General features: G+C 46.5%; 1 long non-coding RNA gene across 1 annotated transcript; it reads right to left on the minus strand.

Annotated features, from left to right (window-relative positions):
- Nucleotides 1-1919: 1919 nt before the first annotated feature.
- Nucleotides 1920-9683, minus strand: LOC108931464 (uncharacterized). The gene is made up of 4 exons (XR_001965906.1): nucleotides 9553-9683; nucleotides 9060-9152; nucleotides 6427-6514; nucleotides 1920-3204 (listed from the first exon to the last, which is right to left on the minus strand). It is a non-coding gene; the product is annotated as an uncharacterized LOC108931464 (long non-coding RNA).
- Nucleotides 9684-12897: the final 3214 nt, after the last annotated feature.

A 12897-nucleotide genomic window follows, 5' to 3' on the forward strand; every position in this document is an offset into this window, starting at 1 on the left:
GATCCCCACTCTGTGTCTGTGTGGAGTTTGCATGTTCTCCCTGTGTCTGTGTGGATTTTATCCTGGTACTCTGGTTTCCATCCACAGGCATGCTGTTCAGGTTCCCCATAGTGTGTGTGTGACAGAGTGTGTGTTCTGCTGATGTATGGATGAGTGACCCAGTGTAAGTAATGTATCTAGCAGTGTAAGTCGCCTTGGTGAATAAGGTGTGTGGGCTAATAACACTACACAGGGTTCATTGGAAGTCACTTTAGAGAAAAGCATCTGCTAAATAAATGTAAATGTTTTGCCCTCACTTTACTTTGAGGGGACTACTTCACCGTGTGAGTGTGTAGCTGTGAACCAATTTGTGCGACAGCTCAACATACCATATTCTACTTATTAGTCGTTTTATTGCTTTTTCAATCAAGTAAATATTTTGATGCGTAACGTTTACTTCTTGACTATGGCTGCAAATCGGGCAAGCAAAGATGAGCACAGAGAGAGAGATGACAGGCGTGAGAAACAGGGTGGAGCCCTTCTCACGGGCGACGTCAAGGAATGTCTCTCGATTAGCAATGGTTACGGAAAATCTTGTCGGGATTTGTAAAATCAAATATAAGAACACAGAAGAGCCGATAACCTCGGGAAACGTGAACACAAAGACTTTATGGCCTTGGTTTGTTGACATCATTCACTGGGGTTATCTCAGGTGCTAAATATATGTATGAGGCAGTAATGGTGGGCAGGGTACGAGGTGTGGGGAGTACAAAGGTTTGCTTGCTAAGGAACATTTGACTTTAGCATGAAGTGTGACATGATCAGAAGGCCTTTAATTTTCTCTGTACCTCTTCATGGAAACATTTCCTTGATTCAACTTCCTGTCAGGATATCATCTGTAAGGCCCAGATCATGATGGGTTCGTCACATTAGTCTTCTATGGGGCCGTATCATTGTTTCGCTGCTGAGCAATCCAAGGAAAAGCTCACAAAAGACGTGACACATTTATCTAAAACCAGCTCTCGCACTCTGTTCCTGGAAGGCTTCTTGCACTCAGATTTAATCTCTCATCTCTCGATTGCTCAGTTAACCATACCGTGATGATAATGTTGATCTGAAGTTATTTATGTGGCTATTTATGACTCAGCTCATATTTAAGACAAGCGGTGTTGTGGGGAAATTAAAAGGTACAAACAGTACAAATACCTAGCTAAATATTAACTGAAACTGCTGCGATGGAGAAGGGTGTCATGGACAATGGAGGGAAAAGAGCTACCTGCTAAACTAAGAGCTAAACACGCAAACAGTGACTCAAGCTCAAACTATAGTTTCTTCCCCTCTCTTCTCTTCCTAAGACACAGGTATCACAAATACATTGATAAAATGCATTGGAACATGGCTAATTATTCTTACATTTTATTGTTATGGTCCACACCTAAAGTTCCCTCTCTAAATACGTGGATGACCAAAGTGTTTCTGTCAAACTTTCTTCTGCTAGACACATTAACATTTGATCCGCATGAAAATTCAAAGGAATTCTGGAAGGTCTGGACACCCTTATGGAACGCATTAGATACTTGATCACAACTGTAACATATTCCATCCTTGTGGCCTTCTACCCTTGTTTTATCTGTGTGGATATATTTGTAATTTCTCCGCACACTATTTCTGCCTCTATGTTGCTGTGACCCACAGCTGTTCATAAAACTAACAAAAAATTCCCCCAAAACACACAAGTACTCAAACAGAGCTAACTTGGTGATAGAACATATATAGCTCAGGGGAATTAGTTTGATTATTAGCTTACGCACCAGTCAAAGTGGCGCCGTCTGACTAAGATAAGTGTCTGAAGATGCCACCTGGACTGGTTGCGAAACGTGCGCAAAGAAAATGACAAACTTGACCTAATAATCATAGCTAGCTTTGCTTAGCGCTAAGGCGGCACTGCTTCGGTGGCTAAATTGGCTCATGGTAATTAGCTCATGGTTGTGCTAAGTGCACCAAATTGGGGTTGCGCTAACGCTGCTCTCTGCCCACGCAGGAAACCAGCCCATTTGTGTCGACACCCATGATGACACAACACGTGACATGGCCATGCGGGGGTGCGATGATACGTTGACCGCTAGACTGCCCTCCCCCTTCTGCCCTCGCTCTGGGCCCGGACACCAAGCTGTAGCGATACAGTGGTGTAAATGGTACCAAATCCCCAGAAGGAGTCCCAGAAACACACTTACAGAACACGGAAACTTGCATCAGCAAACACACTCTCATACACAGTCAACCAGAAATGCTTGTGTAGATACTCATACGCACATTTAGACACACACAAGCTATAAGCGAATATACTGCGTATAACCTACAACACAAAAAACACATATACATAAACACGAAGAAATACACACACAAACACATCGTACATTCACATTCACAGTACACACGCACGTACTGTACCTCTACTACTTGCTGACACTCACACATTGACCTGTGTATGTGTAGCTGCTGTTTTTAGAACCAAAAAAAAGACTAATTTCCTATGTATGTTTTTGAAGATCTATTTGTTTTGGTCCTGACGTTGAATTCCTCCCTTGTTTCACCTGCTGTTTTGTTCCAGCCAGATAAGGGCTGCTGTAAAAACACTGTTATCTTCTCACCTTTAAGGTGATGTCTTTCCGATCACAGATGTCACAAGACAGCTCATTCACCGCAGGAGCGCCAGAGGATATGAAATGTACAACAAGCTCCGAGCTGCCTGTCGAGTCGGGCCGAGGACGACAGCTTCCGAGATGTTCGAGGTTCGCGCCGAAACACAGCAGCTCAGAAGCTCAGGGTGTGACGGTTATCAGAGCAGACCTGGAAAGTCACCTGTTGATACTGACTGCTCTTGTTCTCTCTTCGGTGAACTTTCGGGAAGGTGCCCCTTTGAAGTTTGGCTATAATGGGAAATGGCTTTTTTGGTCGATAAAGGTCACTCTGCTGTCATGGCACACATCAGACGTGAGAGCGGGTGATGGGTGGTTTTTTGATTCTTACGGCCGGTTCTGTGTTCCGAAAGTTTCTCGACCCACTTGCTTACACCGCAGTCGGCTCCAGGGGGCAAGATGCTCTGTTTCTATGATTGGGTGACCCATGACGTTGGTGCCTTGCGTCAGTCTCTCCTACCAGTGTCACACGTGTCTACCATTGGCGGTAAGTCGTCATGGCAACCCCGGGTGCAAAAACAGGGACCTTTAAAAAAAAATCAGTGGTCAGCACCTGATTTAGTTTCCTTTCATCACTAACACATTAACTTATTTTAGCACGAACCTTCCGGAAGTACCATAGTCTATGTTTACATTATTAAAAAGAGCAGCTAGGTGATAATTCTTGGAAACTGCGTTAAAGACGTATAATACAAACTAATCAAAAGAGCACACCTCTCAATGATGAGAGCAAATAAAATCAGGTGAGGTGTGCTGAGTTTTTTAACGCTCTTGTTTACCCCTCAAGTTGCCATGGTGACCTGCAGCCAGTGACATTTACATTTCAGGCTCACAGGGTGTACATGGCTTATGAAGTCTGGACGTTTGTGGTCAGCCTAAAACGGGTGAGAGGTGGGTGTCTGAGAAAAACCCCCTTGGACCTGTTTTTAAAACTTTCACAACAATAACACACAAACCGCTATGGCCCTACTTAGCGCTCTGCAGTTAATCATCTACACTAAAATGCTAACTGACCACATCGGCCTCATGAAGGCAACCTTTAGACAAACTCGTCTGTTTGGCTAAAACAGAGTGATGTTATCGCCACGGCAACAGAGTCGCAGCCCCTCCCTTGAAAGCTGAACTAGGGAACTGAATGGAGAAGTAAGAGCTATAAATGAGGTTATGGGCCTTCTGCGCATTTCACACAACGTAAGCCTCAGGGTTCAGATTAGTCATTCCATCATTGGCCGTAGAGTTGAGTCCTTTAAATGTATAATTTGCGAGAAGCCAGCAGAATCCAGATGGCACTAAGATGTTTGGTTTGGCCCTCGACTGACATCTACGGCTGTGATGTAATTTCCTGCACGACTGAATTCAGGTGTACGGTGGTGCGACAGCACTGCCTCCTGTTTAAACCCGAACCCCCAGCTCCAGAGATGCAACACTCAGACTCTGTGTGTGTGTGTGTGTGTGTGTGTGTGTGTGTGGGACTCAGTTTTAAAAATGGAAAGTTATCAACTGTCCGCTGACTGCAGTGAGGCAAGCAATGGAAAGTGAGGGACTTTCTCCGTGAGCCGCAGACGTGTGACAGTAGGGTACTGTAAGCGTGAGTGTGTGGGTTTGCGCATGTGCTCGTACAGAACAAGCCCGTTCCAGCGACACAGTTCTCACCGCGTCCACCGTCCCTGAATTATGGAAGTAGATGTTGAAGGAAAGGGTCTGGGACGACTGGACTCATGTGGTGAGAAGAGATCCCGTATTTGAGATCGGCCATCGCTAGAGGTACCGTCCCAACTGGGTCCACTGCACGTCCACCTGCAGAAACGTGCACCTGTGCTCCCGTACAGTACGGTATGCCGAAGGTTCAAACCGTCAATGCGCAGCAGCGAGCCGCGCCTCATGCTATCGGCAGGAACCGGAGGTGGAAAGCCGCGCAGACGTGTCCCCAAAACTGACAAGGTGTCAACCTCAGTGTCGTCTCCAACCTGAAAATAACACGCGCTGCCCGCAAGGCGGAAAAAGAAAAAAACAACAAGCGCCGTGTGGCCAATGACGGCCCAGCGCTGTGGAAAGAGAGCTGCGAAGCCCACCGCCACCCTCCCCGCGTGCCCCGCACCCCCGCGGCCGAGGCGGAGCAGGTGCCTGCTTCCTGTTCCGCGCTGCCGAGGCAAAGCGCAGTCTCACGTGAACGCTCTGCAGGCTCTCCCGCTTCCTGTTCTCTCTTCTCGATCTTACACACAGCCGTACGAGCGCCATTAACCGTTTCCTGTGCGCGGCTGCAGGTGCCGCACCGACTAGATATGGATTCGGGAGGCGAAAAGCTGCTGCTGCGGAGCTGAACGCAGTTCTTAACCTCAACTGCTCCACTGAAAGTACCCAGCGGTCCAAACAGATAAAACCGTAACTCGTGCTTTGAGAGAAGCTTCAGTAAATATTATAGTATCACACCGAGCCAATGTCGGCTTCCTCGGGCTGATGGTCACGTGAACCAAGGCAGCTGCTCAGAGGCGCCAAATTTTGCTGCAAAAATAAATTGTAACGGTGGCAAAGATTTATTAAAAAAACTTGATTAATAATAGACAGATTTATCAGAAGTGTGATGATCTGCCACCGTATATTATGTAAACATATAAAATTCGCCGCTGTCCCGTGTCTTTGAAAAGTTGCAGCTTTGTAGGTCACATTTTCTACGAAACAAGCTGTAGGATAAAAGTTTGTACCCACTTGTTCCCTTCAGCCTTGAAAATAAGTGTAGTTTTCAGTTCATTTTCAGTAAAGTCTACACTTGTTTTCTGAGCATATATAATGTTTATGTGCCATCATGAGTTATTACATAATAAACATTTTATTTATAAATTGAAAAAGTGTCTTCCCTTCTCCGTAATCTGTCTCAGTAAAGAGTAAAAATATTTTTTGTCATTATATATACAGTATGGAGGGGGTGCAGTGGCGCAGTGGGTTGGCCCACAGTCCTGCTCTCCGGTGGGTCTGGGGTTCGAGTCCCACTTGGGGTGCCTTGCGACGGACTGGCGTCCCGTCCTGGGTGTGTCCCCTCCCCCTCCGGCCTTACGCCCTGTGTTGCCGGGTAGGCTCTGGTTCCCCGCGACCCCGTATGGGACAAGCGGTTCTGAAAATGTGTGTGTGTATACAGTATGTATTTGTACTTTCATTAATATAGTAGAGGGAATCTAAGGGGTCCTGCATTGATTCATGCCTATGGTTGTGAAAAACCCTACGCCGGGTACGAGAAGGCCGACTAAGAGAGTAAAAACGCCCGGCAGCAAAGACGCAGCGATGAGCACATTGTTTGTGCTCTTAGATGTCTGTGTACCTTTCTCATGACTGCAATGAAAAGCTCTTGGAAAATGTTGCTCTTTCACTCACACTCGGCACACTGGCAATTTCGGGACGGGATAAACATGTGACACGACTCGTCCTGCTTCGTGTTTGTACTGCGTATGTGTTTGGGAGCAGTTGTGTATTTTTTTAGTGGGACGGCACGAAAAGCATCCCGGTCTCAGCGTCTCCAGGACCACACAGGAATGACCTTGATCTCAGGACCAACAGTCGCCCTGTGGTTTCATCAGGACACTGCTGGCTGATCGTATCGTTTTGATATGTGACAAATATTATTAAATTCATTATTATAAATATTATTGTATGAGAAGTGCTGTTACTTAAGTCATTGAAACAATTCCATTTATTTAGAATTTCAGTTGAAATGGTGGTTTTAAGATGTACTTGTGTTTATTCACACACTGCTTACGCGGTCTTGCACTCCATTTGAATGACGGGGCGCTCTGCTGCGGACATCGCCTCTTTGGTTGTCCTGAACCGCACATCTCCAGTCCTGCCTGAAGGGGGGAGAGCACCACAACCCTGTTAGACATTCAGAGAAGCCAAAGGTCAAATAGTCAGTTTTGGGTGTCTAGTTTCATTGTTGCTTTTCAACCACATTCAACTCAACTCACTCCCGCCTCGGTTTCCCTCCGGGATCCAGTAGAAAGAGATCTCCGAATATGACTTCATAGACATCTAAAGATGTCGTTTATTTCAGTTTCATCTCAACTGAAACACCTGCTGTCATTTCACATCCTTCAGGCCCCGGCAATGCGGCAGTACTTAAACCAAATGGCATGAAGCGACCTCCTCCAATCCCCTAGTCTGACTTTTGACTTCATGGCTTACACACACAATCTGAAACCGCTTGTCCTAAGTGGGTTCGCGGCAAACTGGAGCCTTACCCGTCCGCTGCAGGGCATCCCAGGTTGGACTCGAGCCCCAGATCCACCACAAAGCAGGGCCCAGCCAAGCCACCACATCCCCTGCTCTTCATGGCTTATTTATTAGACAGTTACCATCTTCTGATACGTCATGATGCTGTGTAACGGAAGGTGCTCCAGGCAAAATGACTCCACTGCACATGACAGCAGCAGCACGATGCGGAAAGGAAAAGGCCATTCATCTCCTCTTTTACATGTTGGAAGATGTGTATTCTTATACTTGCCGCCATCTGTGTCCTTTTTGTGTGCTTGAGCTTAGCTGTTTCTGTCATGTTTAATTATATATAGCAAGGACGTGCAACGCTAACCTCTCATAGAGCAAATGTTACGCAACTTTGGTATTGTTTTATGAAGTGTACATTAGATTGGAGGAAATGAATAAATTTCTGCCAAATGACTGAATGCAAATGTAAATGTCAATGCAGGCTGACTGTGTTTGTCAAAGGTCCAAAAACAGTTCCCCTCCTAGGGCTTGAGGCAGCAGCCCGACAGTACAAGTGTGATGATACGCAAACGGCCGTTCAGTAAACAGCAACAGAGTGTGAAATGTCACCATGTCTGTCTCATACATTAACCTTCAATTCCCAGAATCCATTCCTTCCCCTAGATGTTTTCTTGCCTGTGACATGTTTACATTTATTTATTCTACTCACCATTTCTCCAAAGCAATCTTCAGTGTTAAGCTACTTGTACCAGTTTACCCATTTTTACAGCTAGGCCATTTGTGGTGAGTATTTTGATCAGTGGTATTACGGCAAGAGGTGGGATTCGAAGCTGGTGCAAGGTGGCAGCCCCAACCACCATACCTTTCAAGAGGTCCTTTGCCCTGCCGATGGTCTAGAGCAGTATTCTCGATAGGCATGGGGCGAGTTTGCAGCTCATCACTTGTTCCCCAGCGCTACTGTAGCTCATTACCCATAATGCAAATTTGACATTAAATGGCTGAGCGAGTGTTTGACCCTCTGCAAACCCATTGCTGGTTTGGCGATCAGAGATCGACAGGGTTATCTGAGTTCAAGAGGTGCGCTGTGAACTCGTTTTTGGCCTTGTTGGAGGGGTAAACTCAGATAACGAGCACTTCCTGTGAATCACTTCCTGTTTGCGACCTCACTGTTGCCATGTCGCAGAGCGTCACAGTGGCGGGTGACAGTGGGGCGTATGAAACACGTTTAGAGATGAGTACATAAAAGTAGAACACCCCCCCCCACCAGCGCACCCCAGGTCCTCGGGAGGTCCGGATGCGTTTAGTGTCTCTTCGGCTGACGAAGATCCGCCCATCAGGCCCCTTTGAAGCCCCTTGAGGAGGAGAAGTGTCATAAAGCGCTTTTTCCAGCCACAGTAACAAACAGAACGTTCCAGAACGTTCCTCTTTTCACCTTTGTCTCTCTCGTTCTTTCTTGACTGGAACCCCTGAAGATTTTTCTCTATTAACCTTGCTAACTGCTACCTGCCACCTTACCAAGTTAGTCACTGGTTGGTTGACTAGTGACTAGTTGACTCGTGTGCGTGTGGGGTTTAACAGCAGTCAGTATCGGTGCCTTCCTTACCAACGCTTTCTGAGGTCTTACCTTGCTAGCTGACCATCTTTGATATATAACTAGTAGTATAATAGTTATTTTTTTTTCATTTCGCTAATACTTTTCTAGAAGGGGGTGCAGTGGTGCAGTGGGTTGGACCACAGTCCTGCTCTCCGGTGGGTCTGGGGTTCGAGTCCTGCTTGGGGTGCCTTGCGACGGACTGGCGTCCTGTCCTGGGTGTGTCCCTACGCCCTGTGTTACCGGGTAGGCTCCGGTTCCCTGCGACCCCGTATGGGACGAGCGGTTCTGAAAATGTGTGTGTGTGTGTGTAATGCTTTTCTCCAATGCAAATTGCCATGATTTACCTTTTTGAGTAAATGGATAATTTTACTGTTCAGAGTCAGAACCTTCATGAAGGTGGCACCTAAAATTCAAACAAGTGCATTCCTTCCAAAAGATGAATTTACACTAGAGTGTCACCAGCATGAAATAGAGTGAAACCGAAGGTTACGTATCGCCCATCAGGCTTGGAGATGGAGATCCTGGGTGAGATGATTGATGGCTTCTCAGAAGGTTACCAAACAAAAACAAACACTAACTCGGCAGCCTGAATCGGGAAGTACCCCGCCTGCTCGGGTCACGAGGCTGCCGCAGACACTTCCAGACACGTCTCCAATTCTCCTCCGTCAGGCCTGAAAAACAGGAAGCGTAAGACAATGGAGAAGTTTGACTCGAGACAGGCTCCTCCCCCACGGTGCGGTATGTGACTCACGCATTTGCCCGCGACCCGGACGCCACATCAGAGGTTTCGCCGTGTGCCCTTTGTATTTGATTACGAGCTGACAGACAGCATCCCCTTGATCAAAACTGACTTTTTTGCATGGTTTCCGTTGACGGTAACTGTGTGTATGTGTTTTTTTCTTTTCTGCATAATAAGGTAATCTATTCCAGTTGCACTATGACAGCTGATAGCCTCAGATATATTCCGAAACCTCGGGGTGAAGCATGGCTGCTGCCGACCGTTCCTCATGGTTACACTCTCACGGTCATCACACACCCGACAGGGTGTACTGATGAGTTTTAAACACACACCTGGTCATTGATTCCCCATGAAAGGCATCACTGTAAGGCCGGATTTACATTAAACACCTTTAATGCTCTGGTTAATCTTCAAGTTCTTGCTGAGGTCTGACTGATTGGACTCAACAACAGACCTCTTGCTGTTGAACCCTTAAATCCAAGATCTCACTGTAATCCACGAGAACCTTTATAATGTCCCTTCTCATGGGCACGGCAGGTACGGCGAATGTCTGAATGTGCACAAGCAAGTGTGTCCGTGCGTGTTTCATCATGCATCTGCCCATGTGTGTGTATGAATGTGTGTGAAAGATTGTGTGCGAGTGCATGACCGCTGCAGAGACACAACTCGTTCCAGTCTGAGGGCATCAGCGTGTGCTGCACGCACTCATCAGCTGGCCTGGAAAATCAGAGAAGCATTGAGTCATGAAGTGTTGCAAAATGTCCTAGACTTATCTCTGTGTGTATGTGTGAGTGTGTGTGTGTGTATGGTCGCAGGCATCGTGTAGGGAGTGTGCAAAGGGAGATGTCATAAATGCTGACTGTTGTGATGTGTGGGGCTTCAGACCTCAGGTCTTCGCAACCATTACCGGGAAGTTCACTGTTGCATTAAGCCATATTTATTCCTGAGCTGTTATTGCAACACATATATGTGTGTGTGTGTGTGTGTGTGTGTGTGTCTGTCTGTGTTCATACCAGCTACATCAAAGATTTGCCATCGGTACATGTGACCAACCTCTGCAGACGCAAACCCATCTGTAACCAAGACCACGGTCCGCTTGTTTAAACGGCCTCCTTTGCTTACCTTCCTACTGAGGTATATGGGGTAAATTGCACTGCTGCCGTGGCAACGCTCAGGGAGACGGTGGTTTCAGAATCACCTGATGAGCTCTCGAGTCTAAAAATAAGTGGCGCTCTTTTTTGACGGCACCTTTTTTCGACACGAGGGAAAATGAGGGGGTGGGAGGGAGGGGAGGACTTTGAACCACAGGTTCAAAAATCTGCCATGAGCAGAAAAGAGCCCTGACCTAGTATAGTCTTTCTGGGGCAGTTGGGGGAGGGGGGTCAAACCCTATTGTTCCTACATTTGCAGACCCACCCCCGCCCCGTCCATCATAATGAAAGATGCTCATCTGGAATCTTCCACGGGCTCTTTTCTTGTTGCCCCCGTCCGAAAGAAACTGCTCCGAACGCGTCACAAAGAGATGCACGGGTAGCGCTGGGGTTCGAACACACAGCTTTGAGGTCAGAACAGGCCTCTGTTAATTCATGCTGTCGCTCACTTCTGGCTCTTCATCAAAAGCAGCTCCCACATACCAGTTTTTACATTTTACTATAGTATTCCAGCAGCACTACAGCCAGGACTCAAACTAGCAACCTTCAGGCAACAAGTCCAAGAGTCCTAACCCACCTGCACATCTTACAGGCCAGGTGAGTGTTGAGCTCAGAAAGTAAACACCCAGATTGTTGAGGGTCCCAGGTTAGATGACCTCGATCCCCTTGATGCTGGAGATCTGGTGAAAGTGTGTGTGTGTTTATGAGGTGTGAACCTTAACATCCAAAAGGAAAGATAAGGAGTGCAAGGTCATCGTTAGAGAACATTCAAGGAACACGTATGAAAACAGGGGCAGCTGGGACTGTAGTGGTTACAACTGTTGCCTTTAGACCCAAAGGTCACAGGTTTGAATCCCATCTCCAGCTGTAATACATTTGAGCAAAGTACTTACCCTTAATTACTCCAGTAAGACTATGCAGTTGTGTAATGGGTAAATAATTGCAAGTTGCTCTGGGGAAAAGTGTCAGGTAAATTTAATATAGAAATTCTTGATCAGAACTGAATGACTGTCTGGCCTAGGCTTGGAGACACAATGTCTCCAGTTGTATGTTCTAGGGGGTGGAGGGTGGACAGCAAGGAAAGAAGATGAGGCAGAGAAAAAAGAGAGAGGAGGGCAGAGTGCCAGAGCCGAGAGAAACGGCGGAAGCAGGAGGCTGAGAGGCGTGGCACCCCTGCTGGGTGCTGACGCAGAGTCGCGTGTTCCGCCCCAGCGGAATGTACCTGCCCCACAGGTGTGTCCCCAACTCTGACTCCTCCCTTTCACCCAATTTGGAAGTGTAACCAGGAAGCATGACTCTGAGCAATGCCCTGATCCACAATGCCAAGCTTCCCTGGAATCTGACTTCACCTTGAGAAAAGCGCTGACTGCTACCATTATGTGGGTGACTCAAGCCTATGACATGATGTCACTCGTTCTGACCAAAACTGGCTCACACTCCATCTGTCTTAAGTCAGCAGATGACACGAAACAGAGCTCGCACTCGATACACTTCCGATAAGATGGGGCAGAACGGTATAGTGGTAAGAGCTGCCAGAAGGTCACACATTCAAATCCCACCTCCTGCTGTAGAACCCTTAAATAAAATAATTAATTACCCAGTTGAAGATGCAGAGGAAAGAACGATCAACGTCCACTTTTTGGAGAAATTTATAAGCTGGTACTACCTAGTAAGTGACACCGATCCACAAATTAAAACTAGAGTAGGTTAGCGATCAATGTCTATGTGTTTAACAGACAGTGTAAATATAGCCTAAGATCGAAGTCCATAGCGTAAGTACGCAGGGATCCTTTTATTTGTGCTTTCGATGTGGTGCACAGTCATGAGTAAAGTTTGGTCGCGATCAGTCAATCGATTTCATCTTAGAAAAAGTTTAAATCTGAAAATTCTATGAAGGATGGACTATTTTGGTGAACAAAGCCAAAGATACCACCACCAGGGACAAGGAGGATTAAGCTGTAAGAGTTGATGGTCTGACACCCATTTCTAGAGCTTTACCCCAAATTTTTTTTTACATGAACATGCCTCATTTAGTCTTTAAAAATTAAAATGTGATTTTCATGGGCTTAATGTCAATGGACCTTGATTGTTCTTCACAGTTTGTCTTCTGTTGTATAAATGGGCAAATAATTGCATCTTGCTTAATGTTATAAGTCGCTGTGGAGAAAAGCACCAGCGAAAAGAATTAATGTAAGTAGACCACACTTTTAAAACACTTCTAAAGACTCCTCTGTTGAGCATCTCTTAGTGGCTGGTATGTGCATGTGTTTTTTCCGAAAATGAGCACATTTGGCGTGTTTTGCCAAAGCAGTTATGCTTCGTAAGCACCAGCCGGATAGTCGCACATGGAATTCTGTTCTCATAACCTCTAATGATGCAACAGAAGGAGAGCAGCATGAGCTAGAATGACATCATCCGGCATATAAGCGTGATCTCACCGGGCCTAGCGGCTGAAGCACAGGTATTACGGTCAGACGTGGTGTTCCACGCCAAATGTTACACCTTCTTCTGCCGAAGTTAATCATT

Source organism: Scleropages formosus, chromosome 3 (genome assembly GCF_900964775.1).
Source record: "Scleropages formosus chromosome 3, fSclFor1.1, whole genome shotgun sequence".
Taxonomy (NCBI): Eukaryota; Metazoa; Chordata; class Actinopteri; order Osteoglossiformes; family Osteoglossidae; genus Scleropages; species Scleropages formosus.